The following is a 13836-nucleotide window of genomic DNA, read 5'->3' as shown; positions in this document are numbered from 1 at the left end:
CAGATGAGCTCTATAGGGAAACTGAAGTAATAGATGGTATTAGTGATCATGAAGCTGTTTTTGTGGTAGTTAAAAATAAATGTGATAGAAAGGAAGGTCTTAAAAGTAGGACTGTTAGGCAGTACCATATGGCTGATAAAGCAGGTATGAGGCAGTTTCTAAAAAGTAACTATGATCGGTGGAAAACGGTAAATAAAAATGTAAATAGACTCTGGGATGGGTTTAAAGAAATTGTTGAGAAATGCGAAAACAGGTTTGTACCAAGGGTGGTAAGGAATGGTAAAGACCCACCTTATTATAATAGAGAAATAAAGAGACTAAGAAGGAGGTGCAGACTGGAAAGAAATAGAGTTAGAAATGGCTGTGGAAGTAAGGAGAAATTGAAGGAACTTACTAGAAAATTGAATCTAGCAAAGAAGGCAGCTAAGGATAACATGATGGCAAGCATAATTGGCAGTCATACAAATTTTTGTGAAAAATGGAAGGGTATGTATAGGTATTTTAAGGCAGAAACAGGCTCCAAGAAGGACATTCCAGGAATAATTAATGAACAAGGGGAGTGTGTATGTGAGGATCTTCAAAAGGCAGAAGTATTCAGTCAGCAGTATGTAAAGATTGTTTGTTACAAGGATAATGTCGAGATAGAGGAAGAGACTAAGGCCAAAGAAGTAATAAAATTTACGTATGATAACAATGACATTTACAATAAGATACAAAAGTTGAAAACTAGAAAAGCGGCTGGAATTGATCAGATTTCTGGGGATATACTAAAGACAATGGGTTGGGATATAGTACCATATCTGCAGTACTTATTTGATTATTGTTTGGCCGAAGGAGCTATACCAGATGAATGGAGAGTTGCTATAGTAGCCCCTGTGTATAAAGGAAAGGGTGATAGACATAAAGCTGAAAATTACAGGCCAGTAAGTTTAACATGCATTGTATGTAAGCTTTGGGAAGGCATTCTTTCTGATTATATTAGACATGTTTGTGAAATTAATAACTGGTTCGATAGAAGGCAATTCGGTTTTAGGAAAGGTTATTCCACTGAAGCTCAACTTGTAGGATTCCAGCAAGATATAGCAGATATCTTGGATTCTGGAGGTCAAATGGACTGTATCGCGATTGACCTGTCTAAAGCATTTGATAGGATGGATCATGGGAGACTACTGGCGAAAATGAGTGCAATTGGACTAGACAAAAGAGTGACTGAATGGGTTGCTATATTTCTAGAAAATAGATCTCAGAGAGTAGGTGAAGTTTTGTCTGACCCTGTAATAGTTGAGAGGGGAGTTCCTCAGGGCAGTGTTATCGGACCTTTATGTTTTCTTATATATATAAATGATATGAGTAAAGGAGTGGAATCGGAGGTAAGGCTTTTTGCGGATGATGTTATTCTCTATAGAGTGATAAATAAGTTACAAGATTGTGAGCAACTGCAACGTGACCTCGAAAATATTGTGAGATGGACAGCAGGCAATGGTATGTTGATAAACGGGGCTAAAAGTCAGGTTGTGAGTTTCAAGAATAGCAAAAGTCCTCTCAGTTTTAATTACTGCGTTGATGGGGTGAAAGTTCCTTTTGGGGATCATTGTAAGTATCTTGGTGTTAATATAAGGAAAGATCTTCACTGGGGTAATCACATAAATGGGATTGTAAATAAAGTGTACCGATCTCTGCACGTGGTTATGAGGGTGTTTAGGGGTTGTAGTAAGGATGTAAAGGAGAGTGCATATAAGTCTCTGGTAAGACCCCAACTAGAGTATGGTTCCAGTGTATGGGACCCTCACCAGGATTACCTGATTCAAGAACTGGAAAAAATCCAAAGAAAAGCAGCTCGATTTGTTCTGGGTGATTTCCGACAAAAGAGTAGCGTTACAAAAATGTTGCAATATTTGGGTTGGGAAGAATTGAGAGAAAGAAGGAGAGCTGCTCGACTAAGTGGTGTGTTCCGAGCTGTCAGCGGAGAGATGGCGTGGAATGACATTAGTAGACGAATAGGTTTGAATGGCGTCTATAAAAGTAGAAAAGATCACAATATGAAGATAAAGTTGGAATTCAAGAGGACAAACTGGGGTAAATATTCATTTATAGGAAGGGGAGTTAGGGATTGGAATAACTTACCAAGGGAGATGTTCAATATATTTCCAATTTCTTTGAAATCATTTCGGAAAAGGCTAGGAAAGCAACAGATAGGGAATCTGCCACCTGGGCGACTGCCCTAAATGCAGATCAGTATTGATTGATTGATTGATTGATTTATTATGGAATTACAGGGTCCAAATTTTTGGACTGGAAATCATAACAAAATATAAAGGAATTATTTGATTTCCTTAGAAACTAAACAATAAATACTAATCTATTCATTTAATTAATTAGTTAATTGATTGGTTAATTAATCAATTAATTTATTTATACATTTATTTATTCATATTTATTTACTTATTTATTTATTTATTTATTTATTTATTTACTACGGAATATCGGCCCTGGGCTACCCCGGTATTGGAAATAACAATAGTATCGTATAATAAAACTGTATTAAAAATAATTTTTTCATTGCCTCTTAAAGACCCCTTTAATATTTTCAAAAATGCTAGTACCATCTACTTCTACATTTTTACACATTGTCTTTTTAGTATCTTCCTATTCTAAAATTTTAGCAACATCTTTAGCTTTAATAGTAGTATTAATTAAACAATAAATACTAATCTTTCTTTTTCGCTTTTTTGGGGTTGCTTTTATTTGATCGAGAGGAAGTTTTAACTTATAATTAAAGTCCATTTTTCTATCCTGTATTTCGTTTTCTAACGTATAATTAGGTACATAAAAACTTTCTATATTTCGTAATTTAATATGTATATTTTTTGCCTCTATAATATATTTTATATTGACTAGAAATAATTAATTCTGTTCCTTCTTCTAAACTTTCTAATCTTTTACACTTGATTACCTTTACTACTATTTACCCTCATTTTCATATTATCTATTTATTCTTTTATTTCTCGTAGCACGAATTATATTCTTTATTTTCTAACACCTCTAAGAGTTTATATTATTCTACATCAGGGAAAGAATGTCCATTATGATATTTAGTACTATTTACCGTTATTTCGATAAATGGTTTTTCTGCTGGGAAATAAATTATATCTAACCCATTATAAGAGATAAAAACAAAATATTTTTTAATGAAATCTTCACCTTTAATAAAATAAACAGATTTAATTCCATATTTTTCGCATAATGCTCCAACATACGGAAACTTATTTTTACTATTTACTACAAAAGCAACACTATTCTTTATATCTAGCTCTTTCCAACGTTTGCTAATATAATATCGTTATTCTTCTTCTGTTTCTTCTATTTTTTCTTTTTCTAGTTCTTTCTTATATTCCACTTTTATAGACCTTGTTGGCTCCAAATAAGAGAGTTTTCGCTTTTCGATTCCTACATTTTCTAGTTCTTGTTCTCGTTTTTTAGAAGAATGAAAAAATATTACATTAATTGGTTTGATTTGTTTAATGGGATATAGATAGTGTTTGCTATGGGTATTTATTGCTTTTCTAGACACAAATGAAATAAAGTTTTAATTACCAATTAATCCTAATTCTTCGATATTCATTTCTTTGGATATGGTAGAAAACAAGCTGTTGGATATATAAAAATACGTTTCTCCAGATTTAATATAACATTTTCGGACTATAGATATAAAGAGTCGTCTAGATCTTCTAGAGTTTCTATATAGATAACTGGTAAATAATTAAATCTAAAAGCACACAAAACAAATTTAACTAATTTTTCTCTTTCTTATTTATTAGGTCTATCTGTTCCAATTTTTATTTGTATTCCTGTTAGTGTTTCGTGTTTTTGTTGCCCCAATAGACATATTGTAATATATTATTATAAACAAGGCACCAACTTTTTCGTAAGGAATCTGTTCATTTTTGCATCATTTTAGCTAATGGAACAGAATAAAATTGTGCGTTTTGGAAATAGTTTGTATTTTCTCTTATTCATTCTAAACAATCTTTTATTATATTAAATTCTTCCGGATCGGATATAAATAACCTTTTCGTGACTTTAAATAGTCTTCATAACTTTTAAAACAAGGTCCTTTATCTTCAACTATATATTTTAAACCGGATGTGCTTCTTCCAAATAATATTTCCAGATCAAATCGTTTTAGTCTTATTTTTTCCGAGTATTAATTCTCTATTAATATCAACAAAAACCTTAAGCAGTGATTTGTCAAATGGAAATCTCTTTTAATCAATTTTGGTACAGGATCTTGCAATGGCGATTAGAATTCAAATTTAGTATAATTATATTGATCATCAACTAGTATTCGCCACCATACGTAAGAAATTTTTCCGGTTTCTCGTTTGGCATATTTGGGAATTCGCTGTTAAAATAAATATCTCAAATTCACGGAAATTAAAATCATCTTCCTTAGTACTTCTGCATATTTTACAACTTGTTCGTGTAGATCTACCATTTGGAGTTAATTTGTTTTTAGGTTTTCTTATTTTGAAATATTTGCAAACCTTTGTCTCCATTTATTGTGGACAAAAACTGTGTCCAGTGTTCGATAACAAATTTATCAATATAAAAATCGATTTGTCCAGACTTGTCCCAAGAAGAACTTTTTAAATTCTGTAATTTTTTCGATTTCATTGCTTTTATACTTTTTATTATTTTTTCTGGTGATTTGTGTGATTTAGATTTTTTTTACTTTTTGTTGTTTTGGACAATTTTTACAAAAATGAACTTTTTTAAAATCCTGCAGAATTGGTAGATGGTCGAGGATCGGCAATTGATATTTACTGCTATTACGTCTAATTGCGTTGAATTATAGTAGCGATGCCATGTTTATTAAATTCATTGAATGGCAGTGAGTGCTCAGCGGAGGGGTGTGGTTAACAGCCGAAGATTCCTCTGTCCTAAGTTATAAGAGAATGTTTCTTCTGGGTGGCGAGATGATGGGATTATAGCATCGACGATGAAAACACCTATTCCCCAGCAGAATTGTAAGGTAGCTTTAATGTGTTTCATCCCCACAAGTAATGTTTACATGCAGATTACCCATCCAAAGAGTTTTAAATATATCTGTGAAAATCCACAAATTAGTCATAAATAATGTTTGAATGTGCTGTGTGAGTAGCTGTCAGTTAGCCCATATACCCCATTAGATCTATTATGGGCTCTGTTAATTCACTACAACTCATGACCCATAGTAATGTATGCAGCTTATTAATGCATGCACGCTTTATGCCAGTATAATCAAAAGGTTTGCCTGCGCAATAATTTTCTGCTCCGTTGGTGATGTGATCGGAACACTAATGGAACTGTTCATTCAGTGGAATATTTGGTAGACTGGTTATATCCTGTATTGCCTGGAGTGCTTACCTTCAAATCCTGCCCACGTATTTTTGACCATACTGAAGGCATTTTTTCCCTCAGAATGGCATCAGGGCCACATGGATACCAGTCCCTGTGAGCAGTAAGCGGCCTGCCTGAGTCTGACATTGCCTCTTCAACACGTACTACATGTACGTAACATGACCTAATACGTTGAAAGTCTGTTTCGATTACAATGCGGTCGTGAAAATTCAATATTCATTGACGTGCCCCACAACGGGCGACTTAAACGCATTCTACAGTGTGCTGGCAGCAGTGCCAGATCTGTAGCTCAGATCCTTTCAAACAGAGCAAAGATGGCCTAGGCCACCATAGCTCAATTGGTAGAGCAACCGACGCGAAATCGGGAGGTTGTGAGTTCGGATCCCACTGGTGTCCGGCTGGCCATTTTTGTTCTGTACTTAACATCTCTTCAACACGTACTACATGTACATAACACGACCTAATACGTTGAAAGTCTGTTTCGATTGCCTCTATTTATTTGTACCAGTGTTAGTCTTGCTACATTTAAGGATTATTACAGTTTTCTTGGCTTTGGGGACTTCGTTTTCTTATTCGTTATAGGGGATCTTCAGATTTCTGACCATTGTTTTTGCCTTTTCTCGTACGTTCCGTATCTGTTTTGCCTTATTTTGCCTAACTGTCACTAAGGCAAAATGCAAACGAAAATTACTTTGACATTTACTTCTTCAGAGACTCCTCATTGGTTCACAACAGCTGATAATGAGTGTGAACATACATCTGAAGTTGAGTCCAGCGTTACTTCAAGTTAACTGTACCAGATTCTTCTCTTTCTTCATTTCTATCCAACGTTTCTTGAATTAAAATTATCTCGGACAATGTTTGAAAGGTAAAAAAGTTATTTTTTGACATTTACTTTCCATGTCTTACAATATTATTAAGTAAAACTGAGTAAAACTATATCTCTTTTATCTTTGTGTGATCCTTTGAAATATTTGATTTTTAATTTTACGTCATTACTTGAATTTTGGATATTCATTCTCTATTACACTGAAGAAAATGGAAATTGCAACACCCAGAAGGAGTGGTGCTACATTACTGCAATTGAGCATGCAGGACGAGTGTTCGGTTGTGAATTAATCAATGTATTGCAGCTCGTGCTGGGAACATCCTGTATTGATTGTTGTCCAAACTTGCGGTCAGAGGGACCTGAAAGTGTAATCATCAATCACAATCGAAATATGTGATGTCATTTCCGAATGTTCGTGAGGGGATTCTGACCAAGGCGACTGGCGCAAATAGATACAACTGACATAACTAGTGGATTAGGTACGCTTGTTGTGGACACGAGAACAAGTGGTCGTCTTATTGGAGTAAGTAACTGACAAAATGCCACAGGGAGTTGGAGGAGTGAGCAGGGGATAGAAACTTGTTATCCCGCTGGCGAGGAGACCACAGAATGTGCAGAGGGAAGCGTGAGGGATGTTCGAGAGTGAAATTGTATACTCTACTGTCTGAAACCAGTCTTGAATTAAGTCCCCTATTGCTTGGCCTTAATGGCAATTGCTTGGGGGTGGCGCAACGTTTGGGAATTTGTTCCACATATCCTACGACACGCCCTTTCGACACCAAATCTAAATGGTCAGATATATTCACTATTTCAAATTTACGAGGCGGTTCATATTGCTATGTGTAAATTGAAGGAACACAAACACATAACCCTCGATCTACGGGAATTTACAAGACGTGGTTAAAATCTCTGCTTCTACTGTGAGTGGGGCAGGTACAATACATCCACAGTATTCCTGTCTCTCGTAAGAGGCGACTGGAAAGAGGGCCTCAGCTGTGCAGTAAGGGTTTGTGACCACAGGGCTATAGTTAAAACTAGCTTTCTTCTACTTAAAGCCTCATTGCTTTCATATTTCCTGCCTGAATTCCCTTGGTCAACTCTTGTTCGTTTCCGACCCCGACGGTATTTGGTTTGCGAGGCCTAGGGACTCTTCCATTTTCACACCCCTCGCAACCTTTCCCTCTTTTTTGCCGATACCTTCATTCTTCGAAGAATTTTCCGATCCATATTAGGTTAAAAAAGGATTCTTGTCCAGTTGTACTTTCTCTTCAAATTGTAATCGCCACCACCGACACACCCAGGACTCTCTTCCTTGGAGGCCACTAGCCTGATCATTGAGCCAATTAACCAGGTTTCACCCTCGTTAAAAATATGATCATTTGATCAGAACTTTTAAAAAAGTCGAAAATTTTGGGACCAAAGCTAACTCCGTGAAAGCCATGACGGAACCCGGAGAAGTAGAAAATAAGGGCTTCCATAATTCGTATATGGACAGTGTGGCGGTGCGGTTAGGTTCGCACAACTGTGACCTTGCATTCGGGAGATAATGGATTCGAATCCCACCGTCGGCAGCCCTGTATATGGTCTTCCGTGGTTTCCCACTTCCACACCAAGCAAATGCTAGGGCTCTACTGTAATTAAGGCCAAAGCCGCTACCTTCTCATTCTTCCGTTGCCGAAGTTTTAAATGTGTTAATGCGACGTTAAAACAAGTAGTACAAAACCTGTGTCAGTAGTATAATTGGACAGTTCGGCGGCCGCCGCCGCCGCACGCCTCCTCCTCCGCCGCCTCCTCCGCCGCCGCCGCCGCCGCCGCCCGCGGGAAATTTGAATTTCGGCGGGAAATTTGAATTTTGGCGGGAGATTTGAATTTGTAAACAAAGCCACGTGCTTTTTGACAGCTGTCATCGACAACAACGCATCGCTAACCTCACTGCTGCCATCTTGACGGGCCTAAACCTCACTAGTGCCAACTTAACCTAACTAGCGTGAGGTAAACAAAGCCACGTGTTTTTTGACAGCCACGTGCTTTGTGACAGACAACAATGCATCGCTAACCTCAGTACTGCCATCTTGACGGGCCTAAACCTCAGTAGTGCCAACTTAACCTCACTAGCATGAGGTAAACAAAGCCACGTGCTTTTTGACAGCCACGTGCTTTTTGACAGATTTGTAAACAAAGCCACGTGCTTTTTGACAGCTGTCATCGACAACAACGCATCGCAAACCTCAGTACTACCATCTTGACGGGCCTAAACCTCAGTAGTGCCAACTTAACCTAACTAGCATGAGGTAAACTAAGCCACGTGTTTTTTGACAGCCACGTGTTTTTTGACGGATTTGTAAACAAAGCCACGTGCTTTTTGACAGACAACAACGCATCGCTAACCTCAGTACTGCCATCTTGACGGACCTAAACCTCAGTAGTACCAACTTAACCTAACTAGCGCGAGATAAACAAAGCCACGTGCTTTTTGACAGCTACGTGCTTTTTTGACAGCTGTCATCCGCCATCTTTAAACTAGAGAGCACCGTGCTGCCCTCTTTCATCACCTGTCATCGGCAGTGCTGCCATCTTGACGGGCCTAAACCTTAGTGCTACCAACTTAACCTCACTAGCTCGAGATAAATCCACGTGCTTTTTGACAGCCACATGCTTTTTTGATAGCTGTCATCCGCCATTTTTAATCTATAGAGCACAGTGCTGCCCTCTTTAGCTACTTACCTTTGAAATGTGGTGGCGGATAATTTGAAAAATGCTTTTCGACAAGCAGCCATCTTTAATCATGAGAGCACCGTGCTGCCCTCTATGTGGTGGCGGTAATTTGAAAAATTCTACATGCTCTTGTTTGGAAACAAACTCACGTGCTTTTTTGACAGCTGTCATCCACTATCTTTAATCTATAGAGCACAGTGGTGCCCTCTTTAGCTACTTACCTTTGAAATGTGGTGGCGGATAATTTGAAAAATGCTTTTTGATAGCAGCCATCTTTGAGCACCGTGCTGCCCTCTTTGTGGTGGCAGGCAATTCCACGTGACAGCAGCCATCTTTAATCATGGGAGCACCGTGCTGCCCTCTATGTGGTGGCGGCAATTTGAAAAATTCTACATGCTCTTGTTCGGAAACAAACTCACGTGCTTTTTTCTGACAGATGTCATCCGCCATCTTGCATCACAAACCTCAGTGCTGCGCTCTTTAGCTAGATACCTTTGAAATGTGGTGGCGGCAATTTGAAAGAAATCTATGTGCTCTTGTTTAGTAAACAAAGCCACATGCTTTTTATGACAGCTGTCATCCACCATCTTTAATCAATAGAGCATTGTGCTGCTATCATGCGGGCAATTTCATCACCTGTCATCCACCATCTTTAATCTACAGAGCACCGTGCTGTCCTCTATGTAGTAGCGGGCAATTTGAAAAGTTCTGTTAGCCGTCATCCGCCATCTTTAATCAAGAGAGCACCGTGCTGCCATCTATGTGGTGGCGGCAAATTCCATGTGCTCTTGTTTAGTAAACAAACTCACGCGCTTTTTTGTCAGCTGTCATCCGCCATCTTACATCGCAAACCTCAGTGCTACACTCTTTAGTTGAAATATGGTAGCGGATAATTTAAAAAGAAAAATTCTACAGCAGCCATCTCTCGGCGCTAATTGCACAAGATGGTGGCTATACATGACTCCTTAAAGGTGCTTATGCAAGATGGCCGCTATACATAGACTCCCTTGGGATGCTTGCGCAAGATGGCGGTTATACATGGCTCCTTATGAGATGCCCTAGGGATGCTTGCGCAAGATGGCGGTTGCTCTTATGAGGCGGCTTAAGGGTCCTTGCACAAGATGACTAGAGACGCCCTAAGGATGCTTGCGCAAGATGGCGGACGCAAGATGGCGGCTATACACGACTCCTTATGAGACGCTTTAAGGGTGCTTGCGCAAGATGGTTGCTACTCTTAGCTTAGAGGCTAACGTGTCGTGATAGTTCGATTCATTAAATTTAGGGCTTAAATGCAAAATGTTAAATATATCGAAAACGGTGCACCGTAGAGCAAAACGGACAAAATTTTTCTGCCTAATACCTAGGTTCGCAGTATGAGGAACAAGAAAATCATAGTCTAATGATGGGATCAACGGTTCGGTTCCTACTTAGGCCCTTTGGCATTTGCTCTGTTTTAGCTTGTATTGAAGCGAGTCTTCGTAACATGATCAGGTCTAGCTATGGTAGAGAGTATAACGTACCGTGCAGGTTCGATTCATTAAATTTGGAGGCTTAAATGCAAAATGTTAAATATCTCGAAAACGATGCATCGTAGAGCAAAACGGACAAAATTTTTCCGCCTAATACGTAGGTTCGTAGTATCAGGAACAAGAAAAAACATAGTCTAATGATGAGATCAACGGTTCGATTCCTACTTAAGCCCTTTGGCATTCGCAGCTATCTATTTCTACAAGATGGTGGCTGCTCTTATGAGAAACAAGATGACTTGAGACGTCCTAGGGATGCTTACGCAAGATGGCAGACACAAAATGGTGACTATACATAGCTCCTTATGAGACGGCCTAGGGGTGCTCGCACAAGATGGCGGCTACTCTTATGAAGAAAGCTAGCTTAGAGGCTACTGCGAAAGATAACAGCTGCTGTTATGCATGTGGTGGAGGGCAATTTGAAATTCTATGTGCTTAATCAACAGAGCACCCTACCGCCCTCTTTAGCTGAAATGTGGTGGTGGATAATTTGAAAAATTCTTTTGACAGCTATCATCTTTAAAAACAATGGCGACTATACATAGGCTGTTAAGGCCTTATCATTCTCCTCCTCCTCCTCCTCCTCCTCCCCCTCCTCCTCCTCCTTCTCTACCTCCTCCTCCGCCTCTTATGTCAAGGCATAGCTTTATATCGAACAAGTTTAAACCTGCATCGCGAAGGCAAGCGTGCGCAGCGATAACATTATTGTGCATGTTTAGACTTTCGAAACATAAGAAGAGTAGAATCAAACGCTGTACTCGATACGACATGTGATCAGAACATTGATTGATGCGTTCAGAAAACAAAATAAGTGATCAAGACTAGAATCGAACAATGTACTCAATACATCATGTGTTTAGAATATGTCAGGGGATACGCTTGTTCTAAGAAGATCAGATTGAAACATAACAAGACTAGAATAGAACACTGTAACCTATCGATTTTACATGCATCGACTATCGTACTAGACTTCTTCCGCTAGAGCATGTAGCAATCGCTTTTGTGTATCCCAAACCCATGTGCACGAACTTAATGCACAAAGATGAGCTATGTTCTAAAGCGTGTACACATCACCTATCGATAATGTATGTATCGAATATCGTACTAAACTTCTCCTGCTAGAGCGTACGAGTATCGCTTGTGCGTGCACGTACTTAAAGCATAAAGAATAGCAATGTATAAAAATCTTGTAAACAAAGCAGCAGCATTACGTACAGTCAAGATTAAATGCATGCACACATCATGTATCCATGATGCACACAGTACTAAACTTATTCCATTAGAATGTACAAAGTTCGCATGTGTTTGTACTGCTATCTTAGCATAGCCTATGTGCATGAACTTAAAGCATAAAGAATAGTTATGTGTAAAAAATCTTGTGAACATAGCAGAGTGTTAACTACGTAGGTGTAGACATTGAACTTTGCATGCTGAGGCAGTATACTACGTGACCGTGACGTCACAGCCACGTGCTCTTGTTTGGTAAACATAGCCACGTGCTTTTTTGACAGCTGTCTTCTTGACGAACCCTAACATCATTTTGGAGGACAATAGAGCGTCGCTAACCTCACTGCTGCCATCTTTACGGCGGTAAACCTCAAGGCTGCCACCTTATGCATGTTATAGCGCGGAATTTAAAATCCAACAACAGAACATTGTTAACCTCACTCTTGTCATCTTTACGGCGGTAAACCTCAAGGCTACCACCTTATGCATGTTGTAGCGCGGAATTTAAAATCCAACAACAGAACATTGCTAAACTCTCTGCTATCATCTTGAAAAGTTCAGTGTTCCAAACACTAGTTCGAAAAACGTAACTCATCGCACCTCGGGGATTTTATTACGTAAGACGTAACCCCTAGGTTCAATTCCTTGTTCCGAACATGAAACCATTTACAAATAAAGATTAATTTTCTACACTTAACAAAGTACAAGCGTTCTTGCTGATAGCGATCGACGAGGTTGTTGCTCCTTTAGCCCATTAGCCCTTTAGCCCATTAGCCCTTTAGCCCTTTTGCCCATTAGCCCTTCAGCCAATTAGCCCTACAAGGAATGTGCGGTAAGGAGGAGGAAGAGTCCTTTCATCCTTTTTGCCCTTCTGATAAGATGTAACCCCTGGGTTCCATACCCTATCACGATTTTTTTTCAGCCATGTTTATGCGATAACTTGTTCGACTGATTTTTACACACAAGACGAATGATGGAAGGTAAATAATTTGAAGTTATACTTTGGCTATATCGTTTACCGAGCGAGTTAGCTGCGCAGTATGGGTACAGTGTGTTTTTGATTTTTACACTATGCAAATCATTGAAGTTGTAGTTTTGCAATATTGCTTACTGAGCGAGTTAGCTACGCGATATGTGCACAGTGTGTTTCCATAGTTTTTTGATTTTACACTAAGCAAATCATCAAAATTGTACTTTTGCTCTGAACACATCAAACAATATTCTGATCATATGTTGAGGTTAACAACATCGATTACAGTGTTCGATTCTAGTCTTGTTATGTTTCATTCTGATCTTCTTAGAACAAGGGTACCCCCTAACATGTTTTAAACACATGTTGTATTGAGTACAGTGTTCGATTCTAGTCTTGATCACTTATTTCGTGTTCTGAACACATCGATCAATGTTCTGATCACATGTTGTATCGAGTACAGTGTTCGATTCTAGTCATGATCACTTATTTTGTGTTCTGAACACATCAATCAATGTTCTGATCACATGTTGAAGTTAACAACATCGATTACAGTGTTCTATTCTAGTCTTGTTATGTTTCAATCTGATCTTCTTAGAACAAGCGTATCCCCTGACATATTCTAAACACATGATGTATTGAGTACATTGTTCGATTCTAGTCTTGATCACTTATTTTGTTTTCTGAACGCATCAATCAATGTTCTGATCACATGTCGTATCGAGTACAGCGTTTGATTCTACTCTTCTTATGTTTCGAAAGTCTAAACATGCACAATAATGTTATCGCTGCGCACGCTTGCCTTTGCGATGCAGGTTTAAACTTGTTCGATATAAAGCTATGCCTTGACATAAGAGGCGGAGGAGGAGGTAGAGAAGGAGGAGGAGGAGGGGGAGGAGGAGGAGGAGGAGGAGGAGAATGATAAGGCCTTAACAGCCTATGTATAGTCGCCATTGTTTTTAAAGATGATAGCTGTCAAAAGAATTTTTCAAATTATCCACCACCACATTTCAGCTAAAGAGGGCGGTAGGGTGCTCTGTTGATTAAGCACATAGAATTTCAAATTGCCCTCCACCACATGCATAACAGCAGCTGTTATCTTTCGCAGTAGCCTCTAAGCTAGCTTTCTTCATAAGAGTAGCCGCCATCTTGTGCGAGCACCCCTAGGC

This window comes from Anabrus simplex, chromosome 1, assembly GCF_040414725.1.
Source record: "Anabrus simplex isolate iqAnaSimp1 chromosome 1, ASM4041472v1, whole genome shotgun sequence".
NCBI lineage: Eukaryota > Metazoa > Arthropoda > Insecta > Orthoptera > Tettigoniidae > Anabrus > Anabrus simplex.
This window is presented reverse-complemented; position numbering follows the sequence as displayed.